The following is a 13,755-nucleotide window of genomic DNA, read 5'->3' as shown; positions in this document are numbered from 1 at the left end:
ATGTAGGCGCCTGCACCTTTCGGGTCCGCCTCCGCTGTGTGGTGTGGACATTTAACTGTCGTCGTTTCTGCCTTTATATTCTGTATCTCGGTGTGCATGTGTTTCGTGCCTAGGTTTTTTTGAAGCTGTTGCATTCCAGTTTTCATCAGCTGTAACCCGCTCTCCATGTGTTCGTCCCCATTCTTTAATCCCTTTAGAAAGTTTTACTTTGTTTCCTACTCTGTGTTTTATTTCTGACCTCGCTTTATCCTGCTTGCGGCATGTCAGACGGTTCGTAGTCTTTCTTGTTTTACTCTGGGCAGGGGGCTTTGTTCTGTAACCTGCTCTCCATGTGAATTTCCCATTGGGATTAATAAAGTATCTATCTATCTATCTATCTATCTATCTATCTATCTATCTATCTATCTATCTATCTATCTGTCTGTCTGTCTGTCTGTCTGTCTGTCTGTCTGTCTGTCTGTCTGTCTGTCTGTCTGTCTGTCTGTCTGTCTGTCTGTCTGTCTGTCTGTCTGTCTGTCTGTCTGTCTGTCTGTCTGTCCCTGTTCTTTAACCTGTTTATGACGTTTTACTTTGTTTCCTACTCTGACGGTTCGTAGTCTCTCCCGTTTTGCTCTGGTGCGCGGGGGGGCTTTGTGTGGCGCCTGCGCACTATGTCTTTTGCGTCCACGAGCAGGTCCCTGCGTCCATATCCGGTTTACCATTCTCGTTTAGTAATATGGATTGCTCCGTTGCACTTTCATTTTGCCACAGTTTTTACTTGTAGTATATCCTCCTTATTAGCATTGATGGCAATTCCAACAGAGAATATGCCCTGTTTAGGGTGCTCTTGTTGAATTTATTTTATTTTTTTTTGTGCTGAAATAGAGAATAATAAAAACAGAACATATTGGCGTCACAAACCCGTGCCCAGTGAGCAGCCCGTTGCTTACTGCTGGTTTCCATCCATCTTTTAAGTAGTGTGAAGCTGCATGGAGTCTGTGTGGCCTAATAAGAGCTGTTAATGCCACATGGGAGCCTGACATGTAGGTGCTGCTTAAAGCAGGAGAGAAACTAAAGTGCTTTCTGTCTTCATTTATGTGGGACACACTGAGCACTTGAAACGGGTCCCTGAGTGCCGTCTGCAATCAAGTGTGTGCTTCCCGTGATTAGAGTCGCTTCCCAGGGCTTTTTCTTTTTCCTTACACCCCACCTTTGAGTGCTCAGGCCTCGGCACACGCTGTCCTATCTGAGAAGGCAGGGCCGAGACGAGTGGAGAAAGTCGAGGGTCTGTGTAGGACTGATAACAGCTGTACAGAACAGTATGGCCACAAAAGTGTGTTTTCTTGCTCATTAGGACGTCTATGCTCCACAGCAGGTTATCCCAGGACATGGCCACACCGCTCAACTGAGGTTTAAGGTCAAGTCATGGACCCCACTGAACAGAGATAAGGCCCGCTCTGCCTGTGGCAGATAGAAAAGGAAAGATTTTGTCAAAGAGCGTTTATTGGTGCCGGAAAGTTCATCCATTTTGTACACTGTTAAAAAAAAATAAACAAAATATTTGTTTTTATGATATTGGAAGTGTAATGGCCTCATCTCTTCACAAAGCGGCTGAGCCCGACTGGATAGATAAAATGCCACATATCCTCATTTTTATTGTTTGCATTCCTCCATTTACCTAATGTGACATCTTTGGGACTTCTGATAGCGGTGGGCACAATCCAGGGTCTGCTTGTGTATACTGACATACTCCCCCTGAACATACAGAACAAGGCACATGGAGCCCAGAAGTGCTTACATTTATTCATGACTAGCTCTATCCCGTGGGTGCACCCACATAGTAATGAAACAGGACAAACTTTAAAAATCAATGGACATTGGCACTATATCTGATCGTGTTCAGCTCTGACGGGAGAGTGTTGGCCCTGATATCTCTGACAATCAGCAGCTACCCTCTAAAACACACTCCTTAACAATCTGTAGGTGATGATAATGTCTGTTGAACAAACAAGTATCACTAGGCATAGTGCACTCCAAAACGTGGGAAAGACAGAGCGACATGAACAGAGGCTGGCATGTGAATGAGGAAGGCCTCAGCCCACAGCCACTCTCTTGGATTTGCTTAAATACATCGGTACCGCAAGCGAACTATGGTACTCGGCGCGATGAGAGAAGTCACAAAATCAACCAGAAAGTTGAAGCAAATTATAGAAAACCGTTAAGTAATTCTCTCGTGAAAAGCGGACAGACATACAGACAGAACGCGCTTGGACCACAAAATTTATAAAACCATTTCTTAGCAAGCACCTACGGGCCAAGGGTAACCTGCATTCCAAATTTCAAGTCCTCATGGTTCGGGAGATTTCGTGATGAGCGACTCAGTGGTATTTGGCTTTTTTATTTATTTATATATATATATATATATATAAATAATAGAGAAATTACAATGGCGGTGAAATCAATTCTGAGGTGACACTACCATACTGCCTGCACTACGCGTATTCATTCACTCTTTGCCATAAGACTACAAGAGGGGCACAAATCAGTATGGGTGCCCATGCACAGGAAACGAACTGTGGCAATTCTGCCCAAATGCACCTCACTGAGATGTTTTACTGCCACTGTTTGTGTGACCTCCTCTCTCCATTTCGACCACACGGCCGGGATTTCGAGGTGAGGCTCTTCTTCTTGCTAACCATGGCAATCAGAGTGGCAATGTGCAGCAGTTTGACTAGCAGGTGCAAGTCCTCTGTACATGTGACAAGAAAGACCCTATAGACATTTTCACCTAGTGAGCCCCCACTCTGTAGTGTGAATCGCTTTGTCTTCATCGTCCATTAAATCTGGACACCAATGGCCTACCATTCTTGAAACTTCTTAGAGCTTTTGTGGGTATTCGTGGTGGCTAATTCAGAGGTAAAGTCACCATGATGCCACTTCCTCAAAAGGCTCCCTTAAAGAAACAAGGGTCTAATTCCATGCGTCTGCTCTGCTAGGGATGAGGATAATTTGTCCACCAGCAGAACAATGAGGCTTGGATAGTATTTGCCTAGATGTTCATTTGGATTTTGTCAGCAGGTATCCGTTTGCACTTGAGCACACCTCTGACTATCCTTTTATTGTCATAACAAAGCAGCAGGTCAGAAGATGAAACTCGCAGTAGACTGAACACTGCTTCTCCCTAAATTATCATCATGAGGTTCTCCACTTTTGTGGCAGGCCAGCTCACAAGACTAATGAGAAACGACAGGTCTCCTCATTTTGGTGGTGGTGTAGCATACGTGAGCTCTGCTGAGAAATGAAAAGTGGAAGGCGGGGGGGCCGTACTGGTAGAAACCTGGTTGTGGCAACGAAGTGGGAACTGGAGTGTCTGACTTTGGGAGGGGAGGAGCATAAGGAGGGCACTTGTGTGGAGCTCGATTGTGGCAAGAAGGGAGTACCAGTGATGGACGTGGAAGATTATCCACGGTGTATATTAGTGCGGTGTGAGCATAATTGGAAGGGTTTTAACACGGGAGTAATGGCACTGGGGTTGAGAGAAGAAAGAGAGAACATATCCTGCTTTCAGACCTGGTGAAATGGTGACCAAGCAAGCAAGCTGGAGTGGTGGACTGTTAAGAGAGAAGTGACCATGTCTGTGTTCAGGGGTTAGTGTAATGGGTTGTATGGATCTAGTGAGGGTTTTAGAGAGAGCAGGGAAGGCTGCAAGAGAGAAAGAGAAAGTCTTGAGAGCTGGAAGAGTCCAAAGATAGCTGAGCCACTGGGTTACTGAAGCTACTGGGGTCATTGCCCAGATTATTCCAGGATAAGGACAGAAGATCGAAGGTAGTGTGGTAAGGAAGCAAGATTTTAAAGAGTTTACCAAATGTGTGGAGACAATCTGTCCCATTTATTGCTGATGACAATATATTGAACTTGTGTGTGTCTTAGGTTTCTCCATGGCTGGATTTTGTTGAATGATGAAATTAATATTTATAATTTTATTCAACACGATGTGCTACCTAATGACATGAATTATACAGCACTGTTTTAGCACATCTTCTGGCACTTTTAACTGGAGTCTGCCTGATCATTTGCTGCTGGTTCTCCCACAGTTCATGATGGTACAGCAGGGTTGGTGCCCATGGGTGTGGGCACAGGCCATTGCAACTTTCAAAGACAGGTCATTTTAATCAGAAAGATACCTAATTAGGTTTATTTGCACAAGTAGCTTTGTGGCATTTTTGACCCCATCATAGTGACAGCACAAGCACCCTGGGGGTCACCCTGATTAATTTCTCTCTGGTTGTGTTCTTATAAGGATGAGTTAGATGAAAGGCCCTCTAGCAGCCATTGTGAGCATCAGGTTTGTTCATAATCTCAGTGTTCATGAATGGAGCCATCAGAGAGTGTTGGTATTGAAGCTCTTGTACAACTTTGTACCAGGACACCAGATGTCCAGCTTAGGCCCACCATCTTCTGTGATGAATGGTTGCCCTTACTGCTTGTTGGGGGACCGTGTACCTGTGTGACGATACAGTGAGGAAGTTGTTCACTCTGAGCTACCTGACCAACCTGAAATGGTGCCAGCAGGGAGTGAAACTGGGACCTTGGGGGTTACCAGCAGTCTTGCTCACATAATAGAGATTTGTATTTAGTTCAGTGGCTGGATCCGCTGCTTGTAATCCCCATTTACCTGTCTTTCAAAGCTGTTCAAGAAGCAGTTCAAATTTGACACTGCACCCTGTGCTACATTACAGGGGACAGACGACTCTGAAAACAATGGCATGCACCACTGCTTTTAGACATCTGGCCCATGAGAGGTAGAAATGTCGTCCTCGTATGGCTTTGCTGGCTATTGTTTCCACATGTCGGTGTCACAGTTTGGTCTCAATTAGCAGCCGATGCAAATCTAAAAGTAAATTTGGCGGAAGCGCTAAGTGGGCCGTTACAAATAAGCACCTAGCAGTTTCCAGTGTCTAAATTGCGGCCATCAACAGGCTAACGTTAATAGATAATGCAGCTTCCTGCCTTGTTACACACACTTTCATTGTTTACTTACCAGGCGAATGTAATCACGTAGAGCACACCGGCTGATGATAAGGAGGCTGTTAAGAGGCATGTCTGCCATTGCAGGCCTCAGTGCCTGGCTGGCGCCAAAGCTCTGCATGGAGCGAACTGCATCTGCATGTCCTTTGTGTCCATGGTGCAGGGTGGGGGCTCACAGTGCCTTCAGTTTTTGCGTCTAACGCTTTCTCAATTGAAGGCTTCTTGCTTTGCTGAATTACCTTTGTCCTCTCTTTAGACTTTCGGTGCAGTGGGTGGACATGTTTTATAAGCCCTGAGATTAGTTCCCTAAGGTTCTGCTTCCATTTATCTAAAAACAGCGGTAGTGACTTTTTAGATATGAAATTTGAAAAACAAGAGGAGACCTTGCAGTTCATCCGTCAAGCCTGTTTGTTTAGCTAATAGCTAAGCTGTTCCGATACCTCTTCCATGTTCTTCTTAAAGGTTTTTAAGGTTTTTGTTTCAACTGCATGCCTCGGTAGTTTGTTCCAGATTCCCACAACTCTTTGCATAAAGAAATTGTTCCTGGCTTTAGTCCTAAATTAACTTCCCCATAACTTTTACTGGTGCCCTCGAGTACTTGATTCACCGTTAAGTTGAAAGAATTCTACTTGATCTACTTCATCAATGCCTTTGAGGGTTTTGAAAACCTGGATTAGGTCCCCACATCGTCTCCTCTGCTCGAGACTAAACAGGTTTCATTCTCTGAGTCTGTCACAGTAGGACATGTCCTTCAGTCCTGGGATGCTCTTGGTTGCTCTCCTCTGTACAGCTTCAAGTGCTGCTGTCTTTCTTGTAGTGTAGTGACCAGATCCTCCAGATGTGGTCTTACCAGAGCATTATATCGTCTAAGCGTAACGTCACTTGATTCATATTCTAACACTTCTTACAATATAACCTAACATATTATTTGACTTCATATCACTTCTGCATGTTGCTTAGTTGATGAAAAGGGTGTGTCAACAGGAACCTCAAAATTCTTCTCATCTTCTCAATAGAAACTTTAGACACACCGTCAAGGTACTTGGAAGCAAAAGAAAAATGTTGAATGTATGTGACTGGTATGGAGGACTGTGATTTGAAGACTAACTGCAGCTCTTGCAGAAACCGCAGAATTATGGGGTGTTTCATTCCCTTAAAAGGAGATCAGAAGTGATTCAACACAAAACAGTAGGGACTGGCCTCACATGAGGAGGACTGTGACATCTGTTACTGGGGCTCATCGGTATGGCTTCATCACTGAATAAGATGACCATTGCAAATAGGAGCTGCTACTGATGGCACTCTTGGATTACGCTGAATGTCATGTCACACGTGCAGCCCAACCTGGTAAGGTCCGTCATTTTCTAACCCCCTTAGTCCTGAACAGGGTTGTGGACGTCTGCTGGAGCCTATCCCGGCTAGCACAGGGCACAAGGCAGGAACAAAGTCTAGACAGGATGCCAGTCCATTGCAGCCTAGTGAGGTGTCTTTCCACTCCTGTTGTTAGAGGCAGAGGAAAACTCCCTCCGTATGATCATTCACTTAACCGTGATGAGTATGTCTGACCTGTCCACCGCTATCTCCGTCTGTTAGCCTGTAGCTTTCCACAGTTGGCTTCCAACTGTCCCCCACGGTCTGCGTTTTCACTTGTCTGCAGGTTTATTATGCCACTTCAGCCCCGAAGGATCCTGACCTGGACAAGGCACCAGTTCATCACTGACGGTTTATTTTTAGGCTAAGCAGGGAATCTCCCGCAGGCTTACTGTGCACATTCAGACTGAACCTGAGCTGCAGTTCAAGCAGCAACGTCCTCTTCAGTGCCACCATGTTGTTCCTGTACTGCAGATCTCATTCTTCACTGATGGTATGTTGCTGAATGTTGGCTTATTTACTGCAGGCATTTACACAGCGTGTTATACCCTTCAGGTGGGTCTACAGCACGCTGAGAAGCAGGGCTCATATTGGCTCATTTACCGCAGTTCCACAGGTACAGCATACTCTTTTTTGCTTAGATGATTTGCAGTTCCATTTGTTATCTCTATTGTTTTTAGACCATAACCAAACAGTGGCTATAAAGTGCTGGTGGCAATAAGGCCTAAGTTGTAGGCTCACAGATGACAGGAGCACATAGTCGTGTTGTAATGTGGTGCCAGCATACACACAGACTGTTGTACTGTAAACAAGCGTGTGTACGGAGTGCTGCCTCGCCTTGAGTACATCGGGTGCCACATGCCGTTCTCCATGTGCACAGGCGGAGTAAACATTCAAGACATAAAAAAAAAATAGTCTCCTGAGTCGTGACGGCTGCTCCTCTCTGTCCTAGTGCTGCACATTGTGGATTTTTTACCGCCTATTGTTTCATACGTGAAAACCATTGAGGGGCAGTTTGTATCACCTAAGTAAACATCTGTCCATCCAGCTCACAGTCACAGAGGACCAAAGCCTCGGGCACCAAGCAGCTGCCACACTTGACGAGCTCAAAGTCTTCACTTAGTGGCAAACATTACTGAGCATAACATAGAAGTGACCGAGTCGGGGGGTGAGAAGTAGATTATGAACTCTGGGCACCCTATAATGTGGTGCTGACTTTTTGTGAGGATAATAAGGGGAATAGGTGTGTGTGTGTGTGTTTTTTAACCACAATTTAACATATTTTACAAAAATCTGATGATTTTAAAAGAATCCATAGTGGAGTGACGGCCTTAATTTGCCCCAATTCTGTTACCTCCTGTCATGGAGGTGTGTGCTCCCCTTATGTTTCCTCTGCTCTCCTTCCACTGTGACTTTAGATGGCTCCAACTAAGGTGCTCGGATTTCCCACATCCCCTGTTTGTAAAACTGGATAAAATAATAAAACGCTGATCTACAGAAACAAATTTGGACGTGAGTGAGCGTCCGCTGTGAGGATGTCGAAAACAGGACAATCAAGAAAGTGAAAGTCTCGGCACCTACACAGCTTGAGGGGGTCTGCCATGAGGAGTGGTATAAACAGCTCAATTCCAGGTGTGCTAAGTTTAGAGACTTAAAACGAGAAGAAGCTGGAATTGCTGCCAAAGGAGCTTCTACAAAGTACTGAATGAGAGATTTCAGTTTTGGCTTTTTAATAAATTGGCACACCTTTCTGAAAACCTGTTTTCACTTTGTCTTTATGAGTTATTGAGTGTCGAGTGATGTGCAAAAAAAATGGCACATTTATCCATTCAACATTAAATCTACTGCACAATAAAGTGTGCCTAAAGTGAAAGGGTCTGAATCCATTTGGGAAGACCGCGGTCGTGAAGTTGCAGACGACATGGCAGAGCCTCGTGTGCATTAAGTGAGCTGTCAAGCGGAGCTGTGCTGTGCTCGGTGGATGAGAATTCGGTAGATGGTTACAGCAGCGGAAACATAAAAACAAAGATACAGACTTGCAGGAAAAAATGTTAATTGATTGAATGGAATAAATAAATACTGCATATATTGTGCAGAAATAGCAAAGTGAACTTAAAAAGAGTGTAAGTACTTGATCTGGGATGTCGGGAGGAAGTGCTGAAGAGCGGATCCCCAGAGGTGCTTCTGAGCCTGTGGCTAAAAGAGAGTGCCCCCTGCAGGGGGTTCTTCATAATGGCATGCAGTGTTCTCTTTTCCACAACAGCGTCCAGTGCTGCCCTGGGTCCGAGCAGCTTTTCCCAATACTTTTTTTTTTTTTCAGGCGTTTTGTGTCGTTTGAACTCAAGTTGCTTCCCCAGGAGACCACACCATAGAGCAGTACACAGGCTGCTATGAGTAACTAGAGGTGGAAAGAACAGAAGACGATGGGGTCGTCTTCATCATCATGGGTACCACTGGACAAGCTGTCAGAATGGGTTAGGGTTAGTAATTTCATGAATCACAAGCAGGACAGTCACACTGTATGATAAACGCAGACATAGTTGGCAACAGGACTGTCCAAATCTGAAGAAGACACAGGGGACACCATTTTGCTGAGACGCTAGAGTGGGGTTTTTCTTTTGTCACATTCACAAGGTCTCACTTGGCACAGCTGGCCCTGTGTGGTCAGTTTAGCTACAACAGGGGGACGATATTCTGTATACATGAAATAAAGCAAAGCAGTAGAAGCACAGAACGGGAAAAATCCAAACACCATCCAAAGTGCATACAGAACGTAAATCAGCAAAGTGAAATGGCACAACACTATAACAGATATGAAAAGCCAATGGCTTACCTGATCTTATGTGAAAATCTCTGCATGGTTAGGCTACGATGGTGTAACCCAGAAGACGGTGGGATAATACTAGTCAGCAATTACATTAAGTGAAATGGATCACTACGACTTAAATAATGTGAAACACCTCAGCCGTGCATCTCCTAACAAACACGTAGCATGGGATTAACAAAAGCATTTTAAGTGGCTGTGGTTTTCTTTTTTACGTTTTCTTCAAAACAAGTTATTGTTGAAAAGATCTCACTACTGACAGCTCTATGTGACGAAGGCCTACATCCCACCCAGAGCGGCCTGTCTTGTGTGAAAACAATGCCACAAGAACATGGCCTCCTGGGCATCACTGCCTCCTCCATGCCACTGGAGCGGGAGCCCTCGGCTCAGCAGCTCGTCCAGCTCTTGTTTTCTTGCACACAGTAAGCAGTCTGACTGTGTTAAGGCTTCAGGCCACAGATCTGTTAATGTTATGAACCAGTCAGACAACTTTGGCTGTCTCCTCCTGTCTAATGTGATAGTTGTTCTGATGTTCGTTGTCTTTATTTTAAAGCTCTTAACTACTGTGTGTACCTGCTAGGCCTACGCTGTTCTGTTCTGCAGCACCGATCTGCATGTTTACTGTGTCAGTGTCCTCAATTTTAAAAACAAACACCAGTTTGTTTAAATACTGTGACCAGCTTTTTAGTCATATGTTTCTCATTTACCAACCACTAGCCATTTCTTTTTCCCCACTTAAGAAAGAAATTGATTGTCCTCAATAGCCATCTACTAATCGACAGCAAGAAATGAGCGTCACTTCCATCACAATTCCTTGCTGATTTTCATAAAGTGTCTTTGGAGCAATGTGTCGTACTTTAATTTACTGAGTCGTGCTTTGTTACGTGTCTTGAATAAAATAAATCTCACACCATCTCAGAATTGTCATCGTATTACTGGAGAGGAGAGTTGTGCAGACAAAAAAAAAAGTGACCTGGCTAAAAAAATTCTCAAAAAGAAGTGATGGCCGGCCTGATAAATATACAGCATTTAAGGAGAATAAAAGAAGAGACGCCTCAGATTCCTGCTGACGGCAGGACTCCATGAAAGGGTTGAGGATCTGTAAGGACAAAAAAAAGATGGCAGGAGAACCTTCACAAGGGAGCTTGTTGGCGTGGTGTGAGTGGTCTTGAGCTTGATCAGCAGTAGCAATGCAAAGAGGTGTTTGTGGTGCTGAAGTCCCACAAGTGACATGCAAAGCTAAATTAATGCTGCTCCAGAAGTAAACATTTTCCAGTAAACTAAATTATTTATTTTTCAAAAAACACTAGTTTAAGTAGGTGAGGTATGTATATGAAACGTTTCCTTATGTACAAGATTCAGAAAGTATTCAGACCCCTTCGCTTTGTGTTGTAAATTTTATTTTAAGCGGATACATTTGGCATTTATCTCCTCGATCTACACTCGAATACCCATAATGACAAAGTGAAAACATGTTTTCTGAAAGGTCTGCAAATTTATTAAAAATCAAAAACTGTAATCTCACATTTATATAATAAGTATTCAGACCCTTTACTGTGGCGCTTCTGATTGTGGTCAAGTGTTTGTTTTAATTCTCCTTGACATGTGTCTAGGACTTGATTGGAGTTCATGTCTGGAAAATGAAATGACTGGTCATCATTTAGAAAGGCACACATTTGTACAGTGGTGTGAAAAACTGTTTGCCCCCTTCCTGATTTCTTATTCTTTTGCATGTTTGTCACACAAAATGTTTCTGATCATCAAACACATTTAACCATTAGTCAAATATAACACAAGTAAACACAAAATGCAGTTTGTAAATGGTGGTTTTTATTATTTAGGGAGAAAAAAAAAATCCAAACCTACATGGCCCTGTGTGAAAAAGTAATTGCCCCCTGAACCTAATAACTGGTTGGGCCACCCTTAGCAGCAATAACTGCAGTCAAGCGTTTGCGATAACTTGCAATGAGTCTTTTACAGTGCTCTGGAGGAATTTTGGCCCACTCATCTTTGCAAAATTGTTGTAATTCAGCTTTATTTGAGGGTTTTCTAGCATGAACCGCCTTTTTAAGGTCATGCCATAGCATCTCAATTGGATTCAGGTCAGGACTTTGACTAGGCCACTCCAAAGTCTTCATTTTGTTTTTCTTCAGCCATTCAGAGGTGGATTTGCTGGTGTGTTTTGGGTCATTGTCCTGTTGCAGCACCGAAGATCGCTTCAGCTTGAGTTGACGAACAGATGGCCGGACATTCTCCTTCAGGATTTTTTGGTAGACAGTAGAATTCATGGTTCCATCTATCACAGCAAGCCTTCCAGGTCCTGAAGCAGCAAAACAACCCCAGACCATCATACTACCACCACCATATTTTACTGTTGGTATGATGTTCTTTTTCTGAAATGCTGTGTTCCTTTTATGCCAGATGTAACGGGACATTTGCCTTCCAAAAAGTTCAACTTTTGACTCGTCAGTCCACAAGGTATTTTCCCAAAAGTCTTGGCAATCATTGAGATGTTTCTTAGCAAAATTGAGACGAGCCCTAATGTTCTTTTTTGCTTAACAGTGGTTTGCGTCTTGGAAATCTGCCATGCAGGCCGTTTTTGCCCAGTCTCTTTCTTATGGTGGAGTCGTGAACACTGACCTTAATTGAGGCAAGTGAGGCCTGCAGTTCTTTAGACGTTGTCCTGGGGTCTTTTGTGACCTCTCGGATGAGTCGTCTCTGCGCTCTTGAGGTAATTTTGGTCGGCCGGCCACTCCTGGGAAGGTTCACCACTGTTCCATGTTTTTGCCATTTGTGGATAATGGCTCTCACTGTGGTTCGCTGGAGTCCCAAAGCTTTAGAAATGACTTTATAACCTTTACCAGACTGATAGATCTCAATTACTTCTGTTCTCATTTGTTCCTGAATTTCTTTGGATCTTGGCATGATGTCTAGCTTTTGAGGTGCTTTTGGTCTACTTCTCTGTGTCAGGCAGCTCCTATTTAAGTGATTTCTTGATTGAAACAGGTGTGGCAGTAATCAGGCCTGGGGGTGGCTACGGAAATTGAACTCAGGTGTGATACACCACAGTTAGGTTATTTTTTAACAAGGGGGCAATTACTTTTTCACACAGGGCCATGTAGGTTTGGATTTTTTTTCTCCCTAAATAATAAACACCATCATTTAAAAACTGCATTTTGTGTTTACTTGTGTTATATTTGACTAATGGTTAAATGTGTTTGATGATCAGAAACATTTTGTGTGACAAACATGCAAAAGAATAAGAAATCAGGAAGGGGGCAAATAGTTTTTCACACCACTGTATATATAGGGTCCCACAATTCAAACTGAATGTCAGGACAAAGACAAACCATGAAGTCCAAGGAACACTCTGTAGACCTCCATGATAAAAGTATGGGGAGGCATGGATCAAGTCCAGGGTGGTATAGGCATTTCTAAAGCTTTGAATGTCCCCAGGGGCACAGTTGCATGGACAATTGTGAAACTGAACAAGTTTCTAACCTCCTAGAATTGGCTGTCTGGCCAAACTGAGTAACCAGACAAGAAGGGCCTTGGTTGGGGTGGTGACCAAGAACTCACTAGTCACTCTAATAGAGCTGTAGAAGTCCTTGGCTGAGATGGAAGAACCTGTTAGAAGGATGACCATCTCAGTGGCACTACATCAATCGGCACATCTGACAGTCTGCTTGGAGTTTGTCAAATAGCATTTAAAGGACTGAGAGCATGGAGAAAACAACTCTGTGGTCTGATGAAACCAAAATTGAATTCTTTGTGCAGGACTCCAAGTACTATATCTGGAGAAGACCAGATGCAGCTCATCATCTGCCTAATACCATCTCTATGGTGAAGCACTGGGGTGGAGGCAGCATCACGCTCTGGAGCTGCTTTTTAGAAGCGAGGACTAGGACACTGGTCAGAGCTGAGGGAAGGATGAATGCAGCCAAATGCAAAGAGGTCCATGAAGAAAACCTGCTCCAGGCTGCATGTGACCTCAGCCTGGTGCAGTGTTTCAGCTTTTAGCATGACAATGGCCTGAAGCATATAGCCAAGACAAAGCTGACAAGTCACTGGCTGCCCTTGAATGGCCCAGCCGAAGCCCAGACTCCAATTCCATTGAACATCAGTGGAGAGAGACCTGTAGATGGCAGTTTATAGGCACTTCTCATCCAGCCTTACTGGAGCTTGAGAGGATCTGCCAAGTAGAATGTGATTAACTGGCCAAATCTAGGTGTGTAAAGCTTATAGAGACTCAACCAAGAAGTCTCAAAGCTGTAATTGCTGTCAAAGAGGCTTCTACAAAAAAAAAAGTACAGTACTAAATTAAGGGTCTGAATGCTTACATGAATGAGAGATTTCAGTTTTTAATTTTTAATACATTTACACATTTTTTTGAAAACATGTTTTTGCTTTGTCATTACGGTTTATTAAGTGTAGACTTAATTGCATTCAATTAAATCTACAACCCAATATAGTGTGGAGAATGTTGAAGGGTTTAAATATTTTCTGAATTCCCCTTATGTACCAAGTCAAATATAGCATTAACTTAGTTGATG

At 43.6% G+C, this 13,755-nt stretch overlaps 1 protein-coding gene across 1 annotated transcript in view; it reads left to right on the top strand.

Moving 5' to 3' along the window:
* tpt1 (tumor protein, translationally-controlled 1) overlaps positions 1–13,755 on the top strand; it is a 1,004,241-nt gene that overhangs the window by 701,619 nt on the left and 288,867 nt on the right. The window lies entirely within an intron of this gene.

This window comes from Erpetoichthys calabaricus, chromosome 4 (assembly GCF_900747795.2).
Source record: "Erpetoichthys calabaricus chromosome 4, fErpCal1.3, whole genome shotgun sequence".
Lineage (NCBI taxonomy): Eukaryota > Metazoa > Chordata > Cladistia > Polypteriformes > Polypteridae > Erpetoichthys > Erpetoichthys calabaricus.
The sequence above is the reverse complement of the archived record's forward strand: the minus strand, read 5'-3'. Positions and strand labels throughout refer to the sequence as shown.